Here is a 16,461-nt window from a genome sequence, read left to right on the forward strand (position 1 = left end):
CCTGGGAGATTTGTTCCCTGTAGGACAATTTCTGATGCTTAGATCCTGGAGGGAGGGGAATAAGGGCATATCAGCAGAGGTATTTAAGTTTTACAGGTTGAGTGTGGCGGTATCAAAGAAGTGGGTCTATCCACTGGAGCCCCCGGAATGCAGGTTATAGGCTTATATAGCTAACTCATACGCACTGCTTAATTTGCAAAAGACTAAGTGCCAGGTCCCAAATATTTCCTTGCATGCCTGTGAGAGATTGGGGCAGCCTGCTCTGCCACCGCCCACAGCTGCCCCCCTCAGTATCATCATATTTGAGGTTAAAGCTGCAAGTCACACCGACACACAGTTGATACACTGACTATGGCAGATATGCGATTTACAAATAAAAATCAGCAAAACTATCACATGCTAGTTATGTCTTGAAATGAGAAACATGATTAAATGCTTCTTTAAATACATTATCACGGTTAACATCTTACAAATCAGAAGGTTTTCATAACATCGTTTTTTTAAAAACTCTTTTTATTGAATTTTACAAGATAACAAACAGAAGATTCCCTCCACCTCTCCTACTTCCACCACCCCACTCCCCTTCGGCAACGAGCTTAAACCTTTTAGCCGTCCTCCTCACGGGCTGACACTCCAGAATCACTGCAAGTCCAACAATCTCAAACGCTGCGGGCACCACATCACCCTAAAGTCATCTTTGAGAACGTTCAATAATTCCCCCCAGCGAAGCGCTGTACTTTATCGTCCATGGCGTAAATCGCCCATTCCAAAGCCACAATTTCCCACATCTTCCGGAGCCAGTCTTGACCCATAGGGACCTCAGGCCCCTTCCATCTCTGGGCTATTAACAGCATAGCCGCAAGAGTCATTATCGCCTTAGCTTTCTCCCTTCCTCTAGGTTCCCCTGCCCCCGGGCCATCCCGAATGCCTAAGAGGATTTGTGCTGGAGTCCTTTCATCTCCCAGGCCGAAGGCTTGTTCATGTGCCTTCCGTATTTCTCCCCAAAACGGTTCAATTTTTTGGCATTTCCACCTAATATGCTCCACAGAGCCCGCCATTTCACAACGCCTCCAACATTTCCCCGACACTGATGGGTAAATCCTATGAAGCCGGACAGGAGTATAGTGCCACCCAAATAGTATCTTATACCATGCCTCCTGTAAGTGGGACGCCTTGACTAATTTAGGAATTCTCCTCCACAACCTCTCCCAATCCATCCTGCTAATCTTACGCCCTAGGACCCGTTCCCATTCCCGAATATAAGCCCATTGAACCCCTGCCTTTGCGATGTCCAGAATCTTATAGATGTTAGAAATGAGGCCCTTTGCTCAGTCATTAGTGAGTAGGATTTTTTCAAAAGGGGTTGGCTCCCTTGTGGCTGCCATTTTAACCCCTGGGTGTAGTACCCAATGACGTATCTGCGCGTACATCAGCCTCTCCCCCTCCTGTATTGCAAAGTACCTCTTACAATCGTTAAACGATAACAATTCCCCCCCACAAAACATATTGCACAGTTTCCTACAACCTCCCTCTCGCCACTTCGTGAAAGCACCTCTCTCCAGACCTGGAGAAAAGTCCCTATTGCTGAAGATGAGGGTGAAGGGGGACAGGAATGTGGTGATCCCCTTGGGGCCCGCCAACTTGTCCCAAATGTCAGCCATAAGTTTGGTAATGGAACTCTCATAAAGATGTCGAGGTCTATGCGGTTTCGGGAGCCACAACACTTCTGCTAAGTCTCGGTGCGCCAACGCCCTGTCCATCCGCACCCATAGCTTGTCTCGTGTTCCTTCCTCTCCCTTCAGCCATTACCTGATAATGTGGAGTTGTGTTGCTTCGTAATACTGCCGAAAATTTGGCATTGCAAGACCTCCCTCGCCCTTCGATGCCATCAGAAGTCTAGCTCCCACCCTGGGTCTTTTCCCTTCCCAGATAAATCCCTTGGTCAGCATTCCCAGCCCCTTGAAGAAGCTCGCCGGGACCGGCTGCGGGACCGCTTGGAATAAATACAATAGCCATGGGAGTGTAACCATTTTAACTGCGCTATCCGCCCCACCCATGACACCCTTAGATCTCTCCATCTTTGGAAGTCCTTTTTGCCTGCCTTAAGAAGTGGGGGGAAATTTGCTGCATACCATCCTACCAGAGTTGCCGTAATCCTCACCCCCAGGTAACGGATCCCTCCCGAGCTCCAGAGAAAGCGAGTGCTCGACTTCAGACTATCCCTTTCCGCCGCTCCAAGTGTTAAGTTCAGAACCTCTGACTTGTTGGCATTGATTTTTAGCCCTGATGCTTCCCCAAAAGTTTCCAGGAGGGTCACACTAGCCTGCAATGATTCCCATGGTGCCGTGAGCATGAACAGCATATCATCAGCAAAGGCTGCTACCTTATGTTGCTCTCTGCCGAAGGGAATGCCCTGAATCTCCATAGCCTCCCTGAAATCCTGTAATAGCGGTTCTAAATAGATCGCATAGAGTATTGGGAAAAGCGGGCAGGAGTATCCTTCTGGAGGCAACCCCGTTCACCATCACTCTAATAGAGGGCACCTGATAATTGGCCCTTACCATAGACATAAATTCCCCCCCCAAGACCCATCTTTTCCATTACACGGAACAGGAAAGACCACTCCACGCGGTCGAAAGCCTTTTCCGCGTCTAGCGCCACTAGGACCGCGGGAGTGTTCGTTTTCTGCACTCTTTCAATTATATGGGCCACTCGTCTAATATTGTCAGCGGTCTGTCTACCCCTAATGAACCCGGCCTGACCGGGGTGTATCAATTGCAGGAGGATGGAATCAAGCCTGTTCGCCAGGATCTTAGTATAAATCTTAACGTCAATATTAAAGCTATAGGGCGCTAAGAAGCTCTCTCTTCTGGATTTGTATTGGGTTTAAGGATGAGGGTAACCTTAGCCTCTTCCATGGAAGGCACAATTCTACCTGAGTGACGAAATGAATTAAATAATGAAGTTAAATGCGGGGCCAACTGCGAGATGAACAACTTATAAAAGGCAGCAGTATAGCCGTCCGGGTCAGGTGCCTTGCATGTTGGTAGAGCCCTTATCACCCCACGCACCTCCTCCTCCGAGATTTCACGGTTCAAGGTTTCACTCGTCCCCTTGCTGATTTCCCCCGGCCGTACTTTTTGCAGGAAATCCTCCTGCATGTCGCTTCGAGGATGTTGGGAGGCATAGAGGGAATCGTAATACTCCGCCAGGGCCTCCTGTACCTCCTCTTGCTTTGTGACCCGTTCCCCTGTGCCTAACTTCAATGCTGTTATTGTGTTTCTCGCCCTTTTACCTCTTAATAAGCGTGCCAAGAGAGCGTCAGCTTTATTAGCCTTTGCATAATATTGTTGCCGCACAGATAATAAGGCTCCTCTGCCCTTTTGGTACGCAAAAGTTCCAGCTGCCCCACCGCTTTCCTATATTACCGCATTGCTCTCCGGTAAGGGGTGTTACCCGCAGCCTGTCTAGCCGCCTCCACCTCTGCTTCTAATTGGTATTCCAGCGCTTGCAATTGTTTCACTCGGTGGGCCGACACTGCTGTTAGTTCCCCCCTAAGGGCGGCCTTGAATGCATCCCAACTTGTACCCTCCCCAATGTCTTCCTTCTTACTGGTATCGGAAAAGAGCTTGATCTTCTCTTCCATGTCCCCCCTAATTACCGGGTCCCTCAGAATGGCCCCTGGGAATTTCCAACCCCAAACTCCCTTCCTCCTCTGACCCATATCCATCACCAGGGAGACTATTTTGTGGTCCGCTATCCCTATCGGTCCTGTATATACTTCCCGAATGCCACCCACCAGACCTACCGAGACCCATATATAATCAATTCTGGATTGTGATCCATGGACTCCTGACAAAAAAGTGTGTCCCTCCTCGTCCCCCTTTAGTACCCTCCAAACATCACGTAACCCCAACCTACCAATTGTTTCCTTCAGCTCTGCGGACATTACAGCTCCCCCTCTCCCTCCAGCTCTGTCCCTCTCTATGTCCCATGCTATATTAAGGTCCCCAAGAAGAACAATCTGACCCCAGGAGCGCTCTTCTAACACTTTCAGAACCCTTTGCAGAAATAGCTCCTGGCCGGTGTTAGGAGCATACACTACAGCTATTGTATATGGGGCCCCTTGGTACTTCCCCCTGGCCACAATATACCTCCCTTCCTTATCCCTAATCACTTCACAGGGTCTGAAATCTACCGTGTTCCTAATAGCCAGGGCGACCCCCCTTGCTTTACAATGACCTGAGGCATGTAAGATCTGGTCAAAACCGCGCAATTTCAATCTGCCCTGGTCTTTATGCAGCAAGTGTGTTTCCTGAAGCCCCATAATATCTGGCCTCTCTTTCTGCATAAAATGCTCAAGCTTTTTCCTTTTAAGAGGGGTGTTCAACCCCCTTAGATTATACATTAGCCACTTGAGGAGATACCCATCAGAAAATAGTCACCGCTATGTGGAAGTGCCTCTCCCACCAACTCTCCCACCATCTGCTCGTCGCCGCCCCCCTCTTGTTCCCCCCTTTCCCCCTCCTCTCTCACCCTCCTCCCCCCCTGAAGGCTAACACCTTCCCGCCCACTCATCACACCAAGGTCGGGCATCGACACCCGTTCCGTTTCCAACATGGCTGCGCCACCTGCGACCCCTAAGCTTCTATGCACCTTTTAGAGGCCCACCACCCCTATCTGCACCATGCCGGGTCAAGGCTGTGCCAAAGTGTCACTTCTTGCTTCACTGGGTTTTCCATCACTCCGCTGGTCACCTCCTCTGGGTCCCCTTCTTCTTTTCTCTCGAACCGTTGTCCACTCCCAGGGCCTTGATCTAGGTAGGCTACTTGAGCCCCTTCAACCTGCACCCAAGGAGGTTTCCCCTAGGTCTATGCAAAGAAGATCAGCCCCTTCCTGAAGTGAGGTGATTTGCCCCTGGGACCCCTCCCATTCAAAGATCAAACCAAACGGGGAGGTCCATTTATATCGCATCGCTCGCTCATTAAGGGCCTTTAACACTGGGCCCATTTGCCTCCTCTTCAGAGGTTAACTGCTCGCCAAGTCTTGAAACAGAGCGATCTGCTGGCCCTCAAACATGATAGGTTCCCGTAGTCTTCCTGCTCTGAGTACCGCTTCCTTCTGGGCATATCTAGTGAATGCAGCCAAAACGTCTCTCGGCCTCGCTGTCTGGCCTTTGGTCAATCGCCCGGTTCTGTGTACTCGATCTAACTCCACCACCTCAGGACTGCCCTCTTCCAAGATGTCCGCAAAAATGCCCTGGAGTACCGCCTTCAAATTCTTATCTGGCACGGATTCTGGCAGCATTTTTACCCTTATATTAAACCTACGGGACCTGTTTTCCAAGTCTTCCACCTGGATTTCGAGATTTCAAGTGGCTATGTCCAGCCTCTCTATAGATTCACTATTAGCTGAGTTGTTTTTATCCACTTCTTGGAGGCCTTTCTCCAGGATGTCGGTCCTCTCCCCAAGTTGTCGCATCTCTTGTTTCAGCTCCCCTATATCTTCGTTCAGGTCCGAGCGCATCAACTGAAATTGTTCTTGAAAAGTCTTTGCCAGATTTGCTTGCAAAGCGTGCAGCTCTCCTATAAATTCCTGTCTGGGCATATTTGCCAATTCCTCTGCTCCGCCTTGTGCGGGATCTTCTCCTGGCTTACCCCTGGAAGCCTCAGGCCCTTCTTTCAGGTTCTGCGCTGGCCACATTGCATGGAGGGTACCTGGATTGTCTCCAGGAGGTTGAGGGAGTTTCCCCCCTCTACCCTTGGTTTTAGTAGCCATGCTGTTCGCCTCTCTCCTACTGGGCCAGCCCCGGGCTAACTGCGCCTAGCTGAACTTCTTCTGGGTCCGGGGTTTCAGGTAAGACATGGCCTTAAATAGTTCTTTCTGGGCGACAGGGTCTGTCTTCTGCTTCCTAGGCGAACTTCACGGGAGTCCCGAGGTGAAATCCCGCCCACCTCCTCTCGAGCTTCTCAGTATGAAGGTATTGCCCGGCACCGTCCGTAACACGGACGGTACTTTCGTCGTAATTGTTGCTGCTCGAGGTACCACTATGGACACCCCCGGTGCGGGACCGACCCGCCGCGCAATCCTCCCCGGGCGTGATCCCTCCAGAAGATTTCCTGCCCCTCGGGTACACCGCATGATCCAGGACACCCTCCACTCCGCTGGGGCGGGGGTGGGGTGCAGCTCCCGAGCTCCTCAACAGCGTGGAGCGGAGACAATGTCTGACTGCACCTCTCGGTTTTCAGGGGCGCCCCGCCCCCAATGTCTCTGTGTCCGTGTACCTGTGGTCCTGCCGTTGGCCGTGCCGCAGGTCGCAGCGCGAAGAACGGGAGGCTCCCGCAGTGGCCGACTCTTCTCTCCTGCTGCCCCCAGGCTGCCAACTCTAGGCCGCCAGCCTTCTTCTCGTGGCCCTGATTTCAGCCATAGAACACTACCCGACGGACACACCACGAGGTCCCGCTTTTTCAGGGCCGCCACCGCAGACCGCCTGGTCCCTTCAAATGGGGTGCCGGCTCTCCAGGCCTCCCGGCCGCACAGGGGTCTGCCAGCGGGAGGGGCCACCCTCGACACCGCGTCCGCCGGCGTGTCCCTCACAACGCCATGCGGGCAGTGCTCATCCCCAGCCTATTCTCTGCAAAGCGCTTCCCGACCAGGCAAACCTTCAGTGGTTCCCGCCGGGGCGACGGACTGCTTCGCTTCTTTCAGGGCACGCTCCTCTCTTCGTGCCACACGCCAACCGCGAGCGGGCGCCCGACTCTTTCCTCAGTGGCTCCTCCACTCCTCGCCGACCCCAGCGCTCGCCTTCCTCCGTGAAACCCGCGGGGGACCGCCAGATGATTATGACGGATCCGTTAATGGGGTGGTGGGCACCTTTACAACGAACGGGCCCGGGGAGCGCCGTCGGCACGTCTACTCAGTGCCGGCAGCCATCTTGGAATCCCATAACATCGCTTTTGACAGGCACTCTGCCATCATCTCTAAAATACAAACAATGCCCCCTCCCGGCGCCCTCCCACCTCCCATCCCCTGTCCCAAGTCCCACCCGATGAAAACCTTTGCCTCTTTCTCCTTGATCTCACACCAAGAGTTCCTCTCGCTCCTAGCAGAAAGCCGCCCATCAGGATCACTTGAGGACCCTTGTCCGCCCACCCTCCTCAAAAACATCCTAACCTCAATGCATGCAGGTAGTATTGCACGCTCAATCCTAAACCAATCCCTCACATCAGAAATCTTTCCGGAAGCCTTAAAAACCTCCTACACCCCTCCTCAAAAGAGCTACACTCTACACACTCCTTCCCCAGAACTACAGGCAAAATGTGCAACACTCACTTCATGGCCAGATTCATGGACCGCACAGCATACAAGCGACTTGGTCACTTCACTGAAGCCAACAACCTCCTTGACCCTGCCCGATCTGGCTTCAGACCCCTCAGAGGAACAGTCTTCCCTGGTGTCCATTTGGGACCATCTAAAAAGAACAGCGGACGCAGAACGATGCGTTGTACTCATTCTCCTTGACGTCTCTGCTGCCTTTGGTACTATTGACCACACCATTCTCCTAGACAGGCCACGCTCTTTAGGAATCAGACACTGACCTCACTTGGATCTCCTCCTCCATCTCTAATCGCTCGCATATCATGCTCCTCCACCCTTTCACCTCTGCATCCCGCCCAGTGCCGAAAGGGGTCCCAAAGGGAGCATCCCTATCTGCCCTCCTCTTCAATATCTATCTGAACCCACTTCCTGCACTCATCCGCTCGCACAATCTCACTTGCTACAACTACGCAGACGATACCCAGATCACCCTTAAAATCCCCAAATCACCAGGCTCCATCTGTCCCGATTTATCATCATGCCTTGCGGATATTGATCACCGGATGATGACCAACAACCTCATCCTGAACCCCTGGGAATCAGAAATTCTAGTCTGCAGGAAAACGGCACTCCTTCCCCAACCTATCCCCTGGCCTCACTCTCTAGGCCCCCTTCCGGCAACCTCTACTTCGGTGAAAATCTTCAGATGCATGCTGAACATGGATCTATCCATCTCCCAACACATCAACTCTGTTTCCAGAACCTGATTCTTCCACATCATCAGGCATATCTTCCCCTACCTCACCGAATCCCTGCCATCCTCACCTTCATCCTTTCTCGCCTAGATTACGCAAACTGCCTTTATCTTGGCACTGTGAGATATTTGTGCTCTCATTCCCTCTCTACCCTCCCTGAACCCTCTGCAGATGATCATACTTCACCCTGTCCCTCCGAGCTCGCCCCCGCCCCTGCCTGGACCACTAAATCTATAACTGCTGCAATCTGGTCACTAAACAACACCGGTAAATTTGATGCACCTTGGATGTGTCAACTTATATATGCAGGGACAGAATGCTTGTTCAGATGGACCACCAGAGACAACAACAATAGCAGGACAATTTGAACAGGAAACAGCTATGATTCACGCTCTCAGCTGGAGGTTCCTACCAAATTATCAAAGGGCTTACCCAAATAAACAGAATGCTCAACCCATATGTCGCACTGGGGGTAGTAAGGAAATGCGCCAGTTCAACTGGGGCTATTGGGCACGGAACACACTCTAATAGTCTGGGGTAACTGGGGGTAGCTGGGGGTAGGAACAGAGGCACACTAAGAAGTACTTATACCGCTATTTCCATCAGGGACAGGAACAACACTATTAGCCTCAGCCATGGGTGGCAAGATCTATTTAAATTTAATGCATTTCCTATTGCACTCAAGGAAGGGCACCAGCCAGGTGCTCCACAAAGGTAGTGTGCTAACCCCACCAAAAGATGCACTCAAACAACCAATCTATCATCTTGAGACACCTAAGAAAACGACACCAACTGAAAATCCGTCTGAGACTAAGGTATGTATAACTCGCACCACGTCTTTGGACATGTGCCGCAGACACAGCTCCCCATCCATGCACTCCAGAATGCCGCTACGGCTATGCAAATCTGGTCTAGGAGCTTACATAGCCGGCTACAATGAAACCCATGACGTACCTCAACACCTCTGCCATTACGGGGGAAGAAATGTTTAGCTGGGCACGCATCGAATCTCCTGCACTAGCACTCTATCCTAATCCACCTACTGCACCCTCCCACGTGCCTGAACTTGGGTCTGCTTACTGGGGCCCAGCCAGCCCTCCTAAGTCCTATCCTGGAAGAATGCACACACGCATCTTAAAGTTAACTCTTTGAATGCCCCAGACATGGACTTTGGTCCCAAGGGCGTTCCAACCCCAAAGCGCATTGGAGACCATACAAATGGGGAAAGGGCGCTATATAAATTACGATTACAATTACAATGATTCTTTAGATGGCAAAAGTAACTTGTTGACTGTTTGGCCACAGAAAACAGCAAACATGCGTTCCTTCAGCCACACCTTCAAATTAACTCTTCTGTCAAACACTGCAGCAAGAACTTCTTGTGTAGGTTTGCACTCAGGACAAGCCCTTCTCCTTGGCAATGGCCTTTTCCTTGGTATTGCCATAAAGGTGGTACTGCTGGCTTTTCTGTTGTCAACCCACCCTGCTGTGGCATTGCTGCTGGCCATTACAGTAGTGGAGCTGCATCAATGTTATGCAGCCTGAGTGGAGCAGTGCGCTGGCCTGGCCAGCATGAGTGCATGGCATTGTCACTTTCCACCTGATTGGTACTCATGAACATTAATAACTAGCACTGCGGCTCCAGTGCGGACCATCATGTTCATGAGTTACAATGAGCCAACTCAGGATGCTGAGACATGTGACCAGGACAATGTGTTGTTGCTTGTTTTGTGACTACTACTGATTGGCAGTTAAAGTAATAAAGTTGTGAAAACAGCACATCATTAAACTGAGCCTGGGAAAGTAAGTTCTGGGGCTCAAAAATTAGTGCAGAGCTGAGCCCTGGCAAACACCCACATGAAATAAGGTTGTCATAAATTACATGCTTTATTATATAAAATGATTATTGAGAAGACACCTGTGGCGAAGGTGGGAGTTGGAGAACAATGGGCGACGATAGCCTTAAGATACCCGATGAGCTGTTGGGCAAGAGGTGTGCGCTTACGAACTCAGTCTCATTCAATGCCAGCTTTAAACATTATACCCCCAAATGGCTGCAGAAAATGTACCCAGACAAGGGTGGTAGCTGTCCAGGATGCCATAATGATAATGCAGACTATATGCACATGTTATGTAAATGTCCTGGCCTTTCCCAGTTCTGGAACCAGGCCGATTCGATAACGGCTCGGATAACGGGTTGCCAGCAAGATGTATCGCCATGTGCTGTCTGTTTGGAGTCCGGAATACCGTCCCCGAGGAGCACAAAAGAACCTTTCTGAACATGGGCCATATGGTTGCAAACAGGTGTATCCTTAAGAAATGGGCGAATCAGTACCCCCCTCGGGTGAAAGACTGGCCATGTCTCGGGAGGATAGCTCAGGGGCAACACAGGTACGATCCCTGGGTCCGCGCTTAAAAACCTCTGGGTATGAAGCGCGTTAAATAACCTATCATGTCATATGAAGACCTAACCCGGGTCTTGATTGTGACGAGACCTTCATAGCAGTGCAGCCTGCCGCTTCCAGGCCCTGGGGGAGTGAGTGTTGCTCGTTTCTACCACAGCATTGAGTGAACCTCAGTGAGTGCTGAGGTGGAGAAGATGTGCCCTGCTGAGGCTGCCTCTGTAGTTGGGGGCAACATTCTAACCTGTTATGCTAATGTTCACGGTGCTATCATGCTGTCTGTCAACAAGAAAGAAAGGTTTCACCCAAAGATAGTGCTGTCACATTCCAGGCACCATTAACACGTGCTGGGTATTGCCATCAATTGTATGGTTCTCCCTTCAAATAGTATGCAAATTATTGTCATCAAAATAAACGTTATCCTTTTTCAGAATTTACTATAAAATACCAGATGCTCACATCAGACGGAAGCTACTGGCCTAAAATACCAGGTATTTGCCTCAAGGATCGCCTTTCTTATTGTCATCAACTGCAAGAAACGAGACCCAACATAACACAACAGGAACTGGAAGCCCAGGCTACGGTGCGGCTAAACGACACGACCACCAGGCACGTTGCGTCATTTCTTTCTTGGAATCGGAAAAGGGAGTATTTTAGCATATCCTGAATAAACGCGAGAGCAGAAACAGCCGGATCTAAACTTATGGAACCACGGAAGGTCCAGCGCCCTTATGACTTCGAGCCTTTTCAGCGCTTTATAAATAAATACATTAGACATTAGAGTGCGTGGAAGACGCGCAGGCTAACTGTACAATATCATCTTACATTAATGATTAACAGGAGAACTTGAGTGATGTTGAATATACGTTTTAAACTATTGCTCATCATTTTGCAATTATTTGGAAACTGTCGTTTAGAATTTTGCCATCAAATGCCCTTGTACTCACATCATGTACCGGCTAGTCCAGTCAAAGGCAAACACATGTGATGGCAGATACACACATTATATACACGCTTTTGTTATAAAATAATAAGCACTCACATCACACAGAAGGCATTGCCATCAAATGTTCGCTTCTATTGGCAGGCACTGATGTGCTTGAAGGGTACTGCCACTAAACACCAGGTGCCGGTAAGATAGCTCAGCGGGTTGAGTGCTCGCTTTTGCGATCTGATCCTGATCTGCAGGTCGCAGGTTCGAATCCTGACAAAACCAACTCAGCCTTTCATCCTTCCGAGGTCGATAAACGAGTACCAATTTTGGTTGGGTGATATTGTATGTAAATATGTGCTATATAAATAACACATCATTATCATTACTCAAATCGGCATGGGAGGGCATGTACTCACATCATATGGCAGTGATAGAAGGCTGAAGCCAGCATCCTTTTATGGGTATTGGTATCAACAAGGAGTAACAGTTACTTTGATCCAGCATTCTCTGCAGTGTAACAGGAGGTCACTTCTCATGCGCAGTAAAAGAGCGGGTAAGGACTGAGAAGAGACAGGCGGTGATCAAAGCGAGCCCAGAGTGTGCTGCTTACGCGTAAGCAAATATAGGCTGTGAGCAAATAAAAGCCGTGAGAAACAAAGCCACAATATGCATTGCCTAAATTGGTGAGGCACCGTAATCTTTCCTGGATACTAAAGTGGTGTCAAATTCCTAAGGACACCTAGGTGTGTCCTCCTCAAAGCACTGGCTGAGCACTGGCTCTCCGCCAGCATCAGGCACAGCGCCTGTTCCTCCGCTTCTCTGAGAGGCTTCAGCGCTGATTCCAGGCGTCTTATGAAATGCAAGACGTTATAACCTTAGCACCCTGCCTCTCCAGTGCTGTTACAACCAGATTTAGACAAACTACACTCTGGACATAAATATCCGAGGTCACCGGGTTTTTTCGTGGAGAATTAAAAGGCTGCAAGTTTATTTACATGTTTACAACAGTGTACACATTGGGAAACATGTTATTTACATTTCAAAGCAAGCAGATTGAAGTTTTAGGAGCTCTTTGTTGCCCTGGTCGTTGTGCCTCCCGACGATATCTGCAAAAAATATAAACAATAAAAGCCAACATAAAAGTCACTATTTCAAAATATTACACAGACAAACGAATAACCACAACGCGCTGTGCATGGCATAATCCAGGGGCGAGGTAACGAGGGCCTAGATCTCGCCTTGCAGTCCCTCAAGATAGACTGACCGACCAGGAGAAGCCCACGTTTTTACAGACAACTTCACGTTTTTCTCTGATTCTCCAGTCGCAGAGAATTAAAGAAGTGGACACCTTAGTGATGTTCTGATCAAAATCCCTGTGGAGATACAACATTACTGCATTCAAATTGTCCATTGGGGCTTCCCTCCAAACTATGAGGATGATACGAACAGACCATAGAGTCTCATCCTCTGCTTGGCATACTTTACAAACTGAGGACATCACACAGTGCCATCTTTTCTAAGTGCTTGCTAGTGGCAGATTACTCTGGCCCCTGCAGAGCCGCTGCTGCTGGGGATTAGACCAATCCTTCAGGTATGGTTGCTGCATAGAACTGGCCTCTTAGACATCAGCCCGCCCTAGATGGGCTAGACGGGCCATCCCTCCTCGTATCCCAGTTTAGACAGCTCATGCTGTTTAAACTTGAGTTTGGCTAGTAAGGATCAGTACTAGTCCATAATACAGTGGTTAGGTTCCAATACACTCACCATGCACTCTGTTAGCTGTTTCCTATATGATGAGAGGAATGACTGCGAGAAATGCTCCTGCCAGGCCATATCCACCAGAGTACTATTTATTGTTGTTACTCTTTTAGCTGAATGTATGGCTGGACAGTTCATCACTCTCATCTGCTAGGCGGCAGAGCCCACATCAGGTTGCAAGGTGGCATTCTGGAACCCTTGTGGGAGGTGAAGGAGATGTTGCCAGCACTTTCTTTAGCTGATTCCAACTCTGGCAGTTTGTATGTCCATCCTCCACATCTCAGCTCCATAGGTTACCAAACTGCTAAATTTTGCCCAAAATCCGTTTCTACTTCGCAACTGAAATTGCCATTATGCTGCCTCGCAAGCTTTATGATGGTTTGCCATTATGCTGCCTCGCAAGCTTTATGATGGCTTGCCATTATGCTGCCTCGCAAGCTTTATGATGGTTTGCCATTATGCTGCCTCGCAAGCTTTATGATGGCTTGCCATTATGCTGCCTCGCAAGCTTTATGATGGCTTGCCATTATGCTGCCGCGCAAGCTTTATGATGGCTCTTGCTGCTACATCCACTTTTCTTCAAAGCACAATCATTGTGGGGTTTCCATGATAAGTTTGATGATAAGGAAACCCCTAGATATACAAAGGAGTCTACTTGCTCGATATATTTCCCCTCAAGTGTGATGCTTAGATTGAGCTTCTTGCTATAATGTCTGTTAAAGACCATGATTTGGCCTTGTTCAAAACAAATTGGTTTGTATTGTAGTATTCTGCTACTGCTTTTTATTGGGCTCTGCAGACATTTGATGTTCGAGCCAATAGGACAAAGCCATCCTCGTACAAACGCGTAAGGACTGATTTACCAGCAATGAATAGAACATCTTGAGATGCATCCTTGCCTTCCTTCACCATGTAATTAACATAGGATTAAAAAAGAACTAATGCCAATTAACAACCTTCTTTCGCCCCTCTAGCTGTCAGCACCTTCTTTGTTAATTGTCCATTATGGCCAAAGCAAACCTGGACAGTAGTCTTGGAGTATTGTACCATGATGATATTGAGAAGACTCCTATCTATATCAATTTTTGCCGATTTTGGTCCAAAGCCTTTCTCTCACCACGAGATCAAAGGCTGACGAGAAGTAAATATAGAGGCATATTCTTTGCAAAGGCATACTTACTAATCAAGTGCATGAGCAGGAAAATCTGATCGCCTGTGAAAAGCTCAAGATTGCTTGTTCGTTAATTTAGTTTTTTAATTCTGTTATTCAAACATGACACACATTTTACTGTCGATATCAATTAGACTGATCATTCTTTCTTTTAATGTGGAATAATAGGGGATTTTGTCCATGAAGCAATTGTGGGATTAGGTCTTGTCAAGCAGGGAGGGAGCCCACACCCCAACTCCCTTCTAATGTGCCTGAGTGAGGGGAGGCGTCCTCTCACCTCCCCCTTATCTGCTAGTATTGTGGCGTGAGGGTTGCAGCAGAGAGCAGCGGGATGAGGATTTTGCCTTGCAGGCAACAGGACACAAAAAGAAAATGTCCCGATTTTGTTGAGGATGCCTGCACCAGCTAAAGCAATTAGAAGACAGCTACTAAATGGACTGTTTTTTACAATGGGATAAATGTCCAATTGTGATATTACAATAGGTCCTGAAGAAAGCGGTTAATAGTGAATCCCGCTGAAACCGATCGACACTGGTTGGATTAAGCTGCCATTCCAACCTACCAGATACACAATGACCTTGGAGAAATCTGGCATTTAGGACACATAGAGGTTTTAACGATTTCTGTGGAATAGTTCCATGAGACGGTTGTTGTTCCATCGTATTTTATGATAAAGCACACGAAAGGCCAGCAATACCATTAAATTCTACGGTTGACTGACCCCAGTGTGCAGCCTTTTAGCATAGGTAAGCAGTGAGCCAGGCTAGGGAGAGCATCATTCATTCTCCCCCTTTTTCCCTTCTTCACCAGCTAGTCGATACACCACCATCTGACTAGCGAGAGTACATCAGAAGGGATACTTTGTCTTCTGGATAGGGACATTTAGCTAGCAATAAGGACTCAAGGTTAAGGTTTAATAACTTTTTAAGAAATAACATAATCAGTTCTGCTTGGGATTTGATAATGTGTTCTCATCCAAGCCTGGCTGGGTACAAGGGGTTGTCCATCATATACACACCCCACCATGAAGGACAATCCTCCTTAAACCATATAGACTACCCAAAGCCAGGAAAAAGATAGTTCGGGAAGAACTGGAAAAGATGCTAGAGCTGGGTGCTATAGAACAGTCTCACAGTGAATGGTCCTCCCCAGTTGTCCTGGTTCTGAAACCTGATTAGTCCTAGAGAATTTACATTGACCTCTGTTGGGTTAGTGGGATCTCCTGGTTTGATGCATATCCGATGCCGTGGATTGACGAGTTAGTAGACCGGCTGGGGTCAGCTAGATTCATCTCCACTCTTGATCTCGCTAAGGGGTACTGGCAGGTCCCCCTAGATGAAGAAATCAAGCTCAAAACAGCTTTCTCAACCGTACAACCATTTGGGCTTCATGGAGCACCTGCAAACGTTCATCATCTAATGGATCAAATGTTAGCCCTCTGTTACCCTTATGGAGGGGGCATATGTCGATGACACAGTGATTTACAGTGGAACATGGGAGGAGCATCTATCCCACCTTGACTCGGTTTGTACCCAATTAAGAGTGATATTCTGCCTAGTTTTGAATTTGATATCAAGATCTGTTACTTGGCTTTCTTTTAGCACTGCCCTTTCCTGTCTCTGTGTGGTCTTCCTCAAGGGGAAGAGGTAGGGTGTATTTGTTCATGAAGTCACATGAGTTCGAAAGAATAATAAAAAGATTGAACTACACTGGACCCCAGATAAGATGACCATGGCAGAGGGAGAAATCCCAGTTACGGGAAAAAAGAACCCTGAGCAGGCAAGTCAAGGCCTGGAAGTCCTGTGTTTTTGGTGCAAAGAGACAGCCGCAGCCACAGCTAGTTAACCAAGGAAAGCATTTCACAAGGACAGGTAACGAAAAGGGCTGTGAACCAAAAACTGGATTACAGTCTGGTCCAGAAACACACAAAGACACTGGGAGCAAGGAGGGACAGACTGAATGGCAAAGGAACTACTCACAGGAAACTGAGGACAAAGGGCCTTTGAAACTGGCAGCATATGGAGAGATGCAATGCACCTGAGCAGTGTGTTCCGGCACAGAAAAAGACTGTCTGAGCAGAATCCCAGAGATGTGGGTGCTACATTCAATGAAGGCCTGAACAGT

This window comes from Ambystoma mexicanum, chromosome 9 (genome assembly GCF_040938575.1).
Source record: "Ambystoma mexicanum isolate Mex_15411 chromosome 9, UKY_AmexF1_1, whole genome shotgun sequence".
Lineage (NCBI taxonomy): Eukaryota > Metazoa > Chordata > Amphibia > Caudata > Ambystomatidae > Ambystoma > Ambystoma mexicanum.